Source organism: Macaca mulatta, chromosome 16, assembly GCF_049350105.2.
Source record: "Macaca mulatta isolate MMU2019108-1 chromosome 16, T2T-MMU8v2.0, whole genome shotgun sequence".
In the NCBI taxonomy this organism is placed as follows: Eukaryota; Metazoa; Chordata; class Mammalia; order Primates; family Cercopithecidae; genus Macaca; species Macaca mulatta.
The window spans coordinates 77,080,953-77,091,001 of record NC_133421.1 but is presented as its reverse complement, the minus strand read 5'-3'; positions in this window follow the sequence as shown (position 1 = coordinate 77,091,001).

Below are 10,049 nucleotides of genomic sequence, written 5' to 3'. Positions count from 1 at the left end.
TTAATTTTCTGCTTAATGGAAAATTATCAATTGTCCTTTTTTATGATCCCAGGACTGAAGACAGTTGTGGGATATCTGTCATATTTATCCTGTGAGTCACTGGGAATAAAGACATATAGTACTAAAGTAATCTAATCTTATTCTTTGGAAATTCAGTGCATTGGTCACATTAATAACATCAACATCTGCTATCACTTGTCTTTTAAAAACTAACCAAAAAAGGTCGGGCGCAGTGGTTGGCGCCTGTAATCCCAGCACTTTGGGAGGCCAAGGCGGGTGGATCACCTGAGGTCAGGATTTCGAGACTACCCTGGCCAACACGGCAAAACCCTGTCTCTACTAAAAAAAAACACAAAAATTAGCCGGGTGTGGTGGTGCACACCTGTAGTCCCAGCTACTTGAGAGGCTGACATGGGAGAATTGCTTGAACCCCGGAGGCAGAGGTTGCAGTGAGCTGAGATCACGCCACTGCACTCCAGCGTAGGTGACAGAGTGAGACTCCATCTCAAAAAAAAAAAAAAAAATTGGCAAGTTCAGAAACAAAAGTTCACACTAACAGTATGGTTTTAATTTTCCTTTGAATGAAAAGGATAGAAGATAAAATTGTGTATTGTTAACTTGTAAATAAAATTGGAGCTAATTTGAAACTAGCTTTTCATTAACTTCATCCTTCTAGGGACTTATTACCTGTGGGCTTGTCAAACCTGGACTATTTGGCCAAATATGTTGCCATAGAGATTGCAAATGTTCCTCTTTTTTTTTTTTTTTTTTTTGAGATGGAGTTTCACTCTTGTTGCCCAGGCTGGAGTGCAGTGGCACGATCTTGGCTCACTGCAACCTCTGCCTCCCATATTCAAGCAGTTCGCCTACCTCAACCTCCTGAATAGCTGGGATTACAGGCGCCTGCCACCACACGTAGCTAATTTTTGTGTTTTTAGTAAAGACGGGGTTTCATCATGTTGACCGGGCTGGTCTCAAACTCCTGACCTCAGGTGATCCACCCACTTTGGCCACCCAAAGTGCTGGGATTACAGGCATGAGCCACTGCGCCTAAACCCTCTGGTCTTTCTTTAACACACACTAGGCTCTTTGTGTATTATGATTTAGTGCTATTTGTAACTGTCCCAGTGACCACATTGCACCCAACTTGATCAGCTGTTCATCCATTTCTTGTTTTTTCCTGTCAAACATTAATCCAGCAAATTTATGAGGTATTTACCAATTTATTTTCTTAGTATTACAATATAATTCATTAGCATAAAGTAGAATAGTAAAATATTTGAGTTGTTCGGAACCTCAGTTAATCCTGTTTTACATTTCAGACCTAAAGCTGGCAATCAGGAAAAGAAGCACTTTGTTTTCAATGTGGAGAAGATAATACTTGATTCCATTTCATTGTCATTAGTGTATTAACCAGCAGGAGAGGTGATGAGCCATTTTTCAAATGAAATACCTTTTATTTCCATATGATTTTTTTATTTTAGAGTTCAATAGCTGTTTCTATAATTATCCTCAATTTCCATATGTTACTGAATCTGAAAAACTCATCTTTAAAATTCAAACAGTTCCATTCTATCTTTCGTAAATGTTAAATGTGATAAAAGTACATATTTTAAATTGTTTTCAGCTCTTGGATATAGCAGCAATAAAAACACTAATTTGTGGGTATTTAAGAAAACCTGGAGAATAAACTCATACTTTAAAAGATCACTTCTTTTCAGTTCTCATTGTCTGAAACAAAAGACCATAATTTTCATTTTTACCCCAAATCATCTCTCTCTAAACCTACTTTTTTGTTTTGTCTTTTAAGACTTTATTATATTTTTAGAGCAATTTTAGGTTCACAGCAAAATTAAGTGGAAGGTACAGATATTTCCCATCTTCTCCTTGCTCTCACACCTCCTTCATTATTAACATCCCCCACCAGAGTGGTACATTTTTTACAGTTAATGAACCTGTATTGACATCATTATCACCCAAAGTCCATAGTTTACGGTTCATTCTTGTACATTCTGTGAGTCTGGACAAATGTATAATGGCATGTATCCACCATTATACACCATAACACTTCACCGCCCCACAATTCTCTGCCAGTTCATGTCTTCCTCCCAGCAAAACCCCTGACAATTGTGAGGCTTTTCACAGTCTCCATAGTTTTTCCCTTTTCCAGAATGTCATAGAGTCAGAATCACAATAGGTAGCCTTTTTAGATCGGCTTCTTAGTAAATGTGCATTTCCATTTCCTCTACATCTTTTCATGGCTTGATAGCTTATTTCTTTTTAGTGCCGAGTAATATTCCATTGTCTGGATGTACCACAGTTTATCCATTCAGCTCCTGAGGGACACCTTGCTTTTACATTTTGGCAATTACAGATAAAACTAAACATCTATATGCAGGTTTTTGTGTGGACTAAGTTTTCAAATCCTTTGGGTGAATCTGAACCTGTTTTTGAAGCAGTGAGAAAACACCTTGCACATTTGTTTCAAAAGCCAGCTGACGGACTTTGCCCCTCCTAAACTCCTGATTTGGGGTTGGTGGCTTAGGCCATGCTTTTATTGGGCACTTGACAAGTGGTTCTTCATCTCAAGGCCCATCAGAATACGTGTGGGGCTTATTACACACAGATGCTGGGCTCCACCCCCAGATTCACACTCAGTAGGGATGGAGTGGGGCCCAAGAATTTTTAATTTCTAACAAGTTCTCAGTACCAGAACTACTGGCCCACAGACCACACTTTGAGAACCATTCTTCTTGACAACATGGATAGTAAAAACTAGAAAAGAACTGAAATGTGTTGGTGTTTTAGATTTTTAGGGGAAAAAAAAACACGGATATCAGTAAAGGTACATGTGACGGTATAGCTACAGCATGATGCTTGTCGAGAGCCAGTTGTTTTGGAGTTTAGTGATTTGAAAGTCTGCTACCATACGCCTTCTGTGATGCAGAGAAATCATCTTGGCGTTTTTGAGAGGATATTAAACAACTTTCCTAACTTATAGCTTTATTTTTATTTTATTTTATTTATTTATTTTTGAGATGATTCTCGCTCTGTCGCCCAGGCTGGAGCACAGTGGCGCAATCTCGACTCACTGCAAGCTCCGCCTACCGGGTTCTCGCCATTTTCCTGTCTCAGCCTCCCGAGTAGCTGGGACCACAGGCGCCCGACACCACGCCCAGCTAATTTTTTTGTATTTTTAGTAGAGACGGGGTTTCACCGTGTGTTAGCCAGGATGGTCTCGATCTCCTGACTTGATGAGCCACCCGCCTCAGCTTCCCAAAGTGCTGGGATTACAGGCGTGAGCCACCGCACCTGGTCCTTTTTTTTTTGAGACGGAGTTCCCTTCTTGTCGCCCAGGCTGGAGTGCAACAGCACGATCTCAGCTCACTGCAACTTCCATCTCCCGGGTTCAAATGACTGTCCTGCCTCAGCCTCCCGAGTAGCTGGGATTACAGGAATGAGCCACCATGCTCAGCTAATCTTGTATTTTTAGTAGAGATGGGGTTTCATCAGGTTGGTCAGGCTGGTGTCAAACTCCTGACCTCAAGTGATCTACCCACCTCGACCTCCCAAAATACTGGGATTACAGGTGTGAGCCACCACGCCTGTTTCTTTTTGTTTTTGTTTTTGTTTTTGTTTTTGTTTATTAAGACAGGGTCTCATTCTCACCCAGGCTGGAGTGCTTACTGCAGCCTTGAACTGGGCTCAAGTAATCCTCCCAGCTCAGCCTCCCCAGTAGCTGGGAGTACAGGCGTGTACCACCATGTCTGGCTAATTTTAAAATTTTTTTGTAGAGGTTGAGTGTGGTGGTTCATACCTGTAATCCCAGCTACTTGGGAGGCTGAAGTAGGAGGATTGCTTGAACCTGGGAGGTTGAGGCTGCAGTGAGCCATGATTGTGCTGCTGCACTCCAGCCTGGGAGACAGAGCGAGTGTAGACACGGGGTCTCCCTATATTACCTAGGCTGGTCTCGAACTCCTGGCCTCAAGGGATCCTCCCACCTCAGCCTCCTAAAGTGCTGGGATTACAGGCATGAACCACTGCACACAGCCTGCAGCTTAATATTTAGTATATGGAAAGAACTGAATGACATTTCTTTGAAGATCCCAAGTTTCATTATCTTGCTATTTCTTTTTACTAAGTTAGGGACCATGTTTATCTTTGTAATCCATCATTTGTTACATAGTAGAAACGTAAGTGCTTGTTGAATTGCTTTTTAATCTTTTTTAATCCTTCATTATCACATCCTGCAGGAATTTTGTTTCTATCTTCATGTCCAACCTTAACATTACTCTGAGAAGTTTTTTCCCAAGAGTATATACACGTAAAAAATAGACTGGGCATGGTGGCTCACACCTGTAATTTCAACACTTTGGGAGGTCAAAGCAGGAGGAACCCTTGAGGCCAGGAGTTCAAGACGAGCCTTGCCAAGATAGTGAGATCCCCATCTCAACAAAAATATTTAAAATGGCTGGGAGGGAAAAAACAATTTGCTGTAGCTCAGATGAGCCTAGCATAATGGTATGTACCTGTGCTCCTAGCTCCACAAAAGGCCGAAGTGGCGGAATCACTTGAACCCAGGAGGTGGAGGCTACAGTGAGCTGCGATTGTGTTCCCAGACCAAACCACAGGTGGGGCTGCTTATTCTCACGGCCCAATAATGAGATGTAAATGAATTGGGAAAGAAGGGAGTTTATTTGTGTAACCGGGACAGGGTAAAGGCCTGGAAAATATTGCCAGACCAACTCAAAATTACAGAGTTTTCCAGAGCTTATATGTACCTTCTAAGATATGTCTACGTGTAAGTGTGCATTCATCTAAAGACACAAGTGATTAGCTTCTGGGTTTTTTTGTTTGTTTGTTTGAGACGGAGTCTCGCTCTGTCCCCCAGGCAGGAGTGCAGTGGCACAATCTCCGCTCACTGCAAGTTCCGCCTTCTGGGTTCACAGTATTCTCCCTCGGCCTCCTGAGTAGCTGGGACTACAGGCACCTGCCACCACGCCAGGCTAATTTCTTGTATTTTTTTTTTTTTAGTAGAGACGGGGTTTCACCGTGTTAGCCAGGATGGTCTCGATTTCCTGACCTCGTGATCCGCCCGCCTTGGCCTCCCAAAGTGCTGGGATTACAGGCGTGAGCCACCGCGCCTGGCCATAAGTGACTAACTTCTAATCGTTAAGATCTGAGTCCTGAAGACCTTCTGGAGCCTCAGTAAATTTACTTAATCTAAATGAGTCCACGTGCTGGGGTGATTACCCTTGTCTCCTGCTAAATCATGGAGGTTTGGGGAATTTCTTCAGATCCCCCAATAAACTTGTTGGTGGAAGTCTGGGGAGCCCCCCCACCCCTCCCCTCAGTAAAGCTTGTTTAATCCTAAACGGGTACTGTTAAGAATTCCTGTGTTATCTTGTCATGCTTTAAGGCCTAGGAAGGGCCTGGGCAAAATCCTTGATGGGCTTTTGTTACGTTCCAGCCTTTGTAGAAGGGCATTGGCTCTCTCAGCTTTTAATATTTAACTTCAGCACTCAGTGCTGAAACAGTTGTTACAGAGGCCTGCGTTGGTGAGACCTGGCCTGCCACAATTGCACCACTGCACTCCAGCCTTCATGTTCCAACATGAAGAACAGTTTAACAACAGTCTGAAATGCCCTATTTATATTTAAGAAATAGGACTCAGCTTCCCTTTGTAGTTCTTCCACTCTCTGCCCCTCAGATACTTCTAACTTCACTGGAAGGAGATATTCTACCACTTTCCCATATTTCTTTCATTTTATTTAGTGAACACTGTGGTCTACCACCCAGCTAGTCTCCTTCAAGACTGGAAAACTTAGTCCTGAGAGTGTTAATGACCCGTAGCTGAGTGTGTCCTCACCCGCTTCCTCCACTCCCCATGATCACCTTCAGCTGAAGAGAGCTCCCTCCCTTCCAATGACAGACTGACCTAAGAATACGAAGTCCTGGTCCTCTTGCTACAATTTGGGACAACTCTGAAGGGCCATTTCAGCTCTGGAGAATTCCCCCAAGATTGACTGAGGCCTTTCTTACAACTATACTATGGCTCAACTTCTCTCTCTTCCCAATCCTCCTTCCTTCACTTGCTCATGGGAGTTGATCTCCCAAGCAAGCCTCAGTGAGCTCTTTGTGCGAATATCCATTTCAGAGTCAGCTTCTGGGGGAACAGGACCTGGGACAGTTGGTGCTGGAAGTGATCTGAGAAAGCTGACTCAAAAAATCAGATTTTGTAGCCAGCTTACCAGCTGGCCAGCAGCTGGCAGTGAGAACCCCATCACTGGTAATAAGTGGAGCATGTATAGACCCCACATACAGTAGGGGTACAGTTGTTAAAACTGCTGGTGAACTAGGATGACTGATGAAAGGTATATTCGTCCATTTTCACGCTGCTGATAAAGAGGTTTAAATGGACTCACGGTTGCACGTGGCTAGGGAGGCCTCACAATCATGGTGGAAGGCAAGGAGGAGCAAGTCACATCTTACGTGGATGGTGGCAGGCAAAGAGAGGGCTTGTGCAGAGAGACTCTCTCTTTTTTTGGGGGGCGGAGGGATGGAGTCTCAAAAAAAACAGAGGCTGGAGTGCGGTGGCGTGATCTTAGCTCATTGCAACCTCCGCCTCCCAGGTTCAAGTGATTCTCCGACCTTAGCCTCCTGAGTAGCTGGCATTACAGGCGTGCTCTACCACGCCCAGCTAATTTTTGTGTTTTTAGTAGAGACGGGGTTTCAACCTGTTGGTCAGACCGGTCTCAAACTGCTGAACTCATGATCCACCTGCCTTGGCATCCCAAAGTGCTGGGATTACAGGTGTGAGCCACCATGCCCAGCTGAGACTCCCATTTTTAAAACCATCAGATCTCATAAGATCCATTCAGTATCATGAGAATAGCGCCAGAAAGACCCACCCCCATGATTCAGTCATCTCCCACCGGGTTCCTCCCACGGCACGTGGGAATCATGGGAACTACAAGATAAGATTTGGGTGGGGACACAGAGCCAAGCCATATCATTCCGTCCCTGACCCCTCCCAAATCTCATATCTTCACATTTCAAAACCAATCATGCCTTCCCAACAGTCCCCCAAAGTCTCAGCTCATTTCAGCCTTAACTCAAAAAGTCTCACCTGAGACAAGGCAATTTATAAAAGGTCCAAAGTCTCACCTGAGACAAGGCAAGCCCCTTCCACCCATGAGCCTGTAAAATCAAAACCAAGTCAGTTACTTCCTAGATACAATGGGGGTACATACAATTGGATAAATACAGCCATTCCAAATGGGAGAAATTGGCCAAAACAGGGCCGGGCGCGGTGGCTCAAGCCTGTAATCCCAGCACTTTGGGAGGCCGAGACGGGCGGATCACGAGGTCAGGAGATCGAGACCATCCTGGCTAACGCAATGAAACCCCGTCTCCACTAAAAATACAAAAAAATTAGCCGGGCGTGGTGGCGGCGCCTGTAGTCCCAGCTACTCGGGAGGCTGAGGCAGGAGAATGGCGGGAACCCGGGAGGCGGAGCTTGCAGTGAGCTGAGATCGCGCCACTGCACTCCAGCCTGGGCGACAGAGCGAGACTCCGCCTCAAAAAAAAAAAAAACAAAAAAAAAACAAAGAAATTGGCCAAAACAAAGGGGCTACAGACCCCACATGCAAGTCCAAAATCCAGCGGAGCAGTCAAATCTTAAAGCTCCAAAATGATCTCCTTTGACTCCATGTCTCACATCCAGGTCACGCTGATGCAAGAGGTGGCCTCCCGTGGCCTTGGGAAGCTCTGCCCTTGTGGGTTTGCAGGGTATAGCCCCGCTCCTGGCTGCCTTTATGAGCTGGCATTGTCTGTGGCTTTTCCAGGTGCACGGTGCAAGCTGTTAGTGGATTTACCATTCTAGGGTCTGGAGGACAGTGGCCCTCTTCTCAAAGCCCCACTAGGCAGTGCCCCAGTAGGGACTCAGTGTGGGGGCTCTGACCCCATATTTTCCTTCTGCACTGCCCTAGCAGGGGTTCTCCATGAAGGCCCTGCCTCTGCAGCAAACTTCTGCCTGAACACCCAGGCATTTACATACATCCTCTGAAATCTAGGCAGAGATTCACAAACCTCAATTCTTCTGTGCTCCCCCAGGCTCAACACCACATGGAAGCTACCAAGGCTTGGGGCTTGCAGCCTCTGAGGCAACAGCCCGAGCTGTACCTTGGCCCCTTTTCGTGATGGCTGGAGCAGCTGGGATGCAGGGCACCAAGTTTCTAGACTGCACCCAGTAGAGGGACCCTGGGCCTGGCCCACGAAACCATTTTTCCTCCTAGGCCTTGGGGCCTGTAATGGGAGAGGCTGCTGCAAAAGTCTCTGACATGCTCTGGAAACATGTTCCCCATTGTCTTGGTGATGAACACTCAGTTCCTCGCTACTCATGCAAATTCCTGCAGCTGGCTTGAATTTCTCCTCAGAAAATGGGATTTTCTTTTCTCTTGCATTGTCAGGCTGCAAAGTTTCCAAACTTTTATGCTGTGTTTCCCTTTTAAAACTGAACGCCTTTAACAGCCCCAAGTCACCTCTTGAATGCTTTGCTGCTTAGAAATTTATTCCACCAGATACCCTAAATCATCTCTCTCAAGCTCAAAGTTCCACAGATTTCTAGGGCAAGGGCAAAATGCCACCAGTCTCTTTGTTAAAACGTAACAAGAGTCACCTTTGCTCCAGTTCCCAACCAGTTCCTCATCTCCATCTGAGACCACCTCAGCCTGGACCTTATTGTTCATATCACTACCAGCATTTTGGTCAAAGCCATTCCACAAGTCTCTAGGAAGTTCCAGATTTTCCCACATTTTCCTGTCTCCTTCTGAGCCCTCCAAACTGTGAAACATAAACCACAACAGGGGTAGAAACATATCCTTGCCCTCTGCCTGTTACCCAGTTCCAAAGGTGCTTCCACATTTGTGGGTGTCTTTTCAGCAGCACCTGACTCTACTGGTACCAATTTACCGTATTACTCTGTTTTCACGCTGCTGATAAAGACATGCCTGAGACTAGGCAATTTATAAAAGAAAGAGGTTTAGGCTGGGCATGGTGGCTCACACCTGTAATCCCAGTACTTTGGGAGGCCGAGGCAGGCAAATCACTCGAGGTCAGGAGTTTGAGACAAGCCTGGCCAACATGGGGAAACCCTGTCTCTGCTAAAAATACAAAAATTAGCTGGGTGTGGTGGCATGTGCCTGTAATTCCAGCTACTCAGGAGGCTAAGGCAGGAGAATTGCTTGAACCCAGGAGGTGGAGGTTACAGTGAGCCGAGATTGCCACTGCAATCCAGCCTAGGCGGCAGAGCGAGACCCTGTCTCAAAAAAAAAAAAAGAAGAAAGTGAGAGGTTTAATTGGACTCACAGTTTCACATGGCTGGGGAGGCCTCACAATTATGGTGGAAGGCAAGAAGGAGCAAGTCACATCTTACATGGATGGTGGCAGGCAAATAGAGGGCTGTTGTTAAAACCATCAGATATCGTGAGAGCAATTCACTATCATGAGAACAGCACGGGAAAGACCTGCCCCCATGATTCAATTACCTCCCACCAGGTTCCTCCCACAGCACGTGGGAATTATGGGAGCTACAAGATGAGATTTGGGAGGGGACACAGAGCCAAACCATATCAGAAAGGAATGAATGACCTTTAAGAAATTTTGTGGAAATTTGGCCGGGTGCAGTGGCTCATGCCTGTAATCCCAGCACTTTGGGAGGCCAAGATGGGCGGATCACCAGGTCAGGAGTTCGAGACCAGCCTGACCAACATGGTGAAACCCTGTCTCTACTAAAGATAAAAAAATTAGCTGGGCATGGTGTTGTGCGCCTGTAGTTCCAGCTACTTGGGAGGCTGGGGCAGGAGAATTGCTTGAACTCAGGAGGTAGAGGTTGTAGTGAGCCAAAATTAATGCCATTGCACTCCTGCCTGGGTGAGAGGGCAAGACTCCATCTCAAATAAATGAAAAAAAAAAAGAAGAAGAAATTTTGTGGAAATAGGCCCAGCGTGGTGGCTCACACCTACAACACTTTGTAATCCCAGCACTTT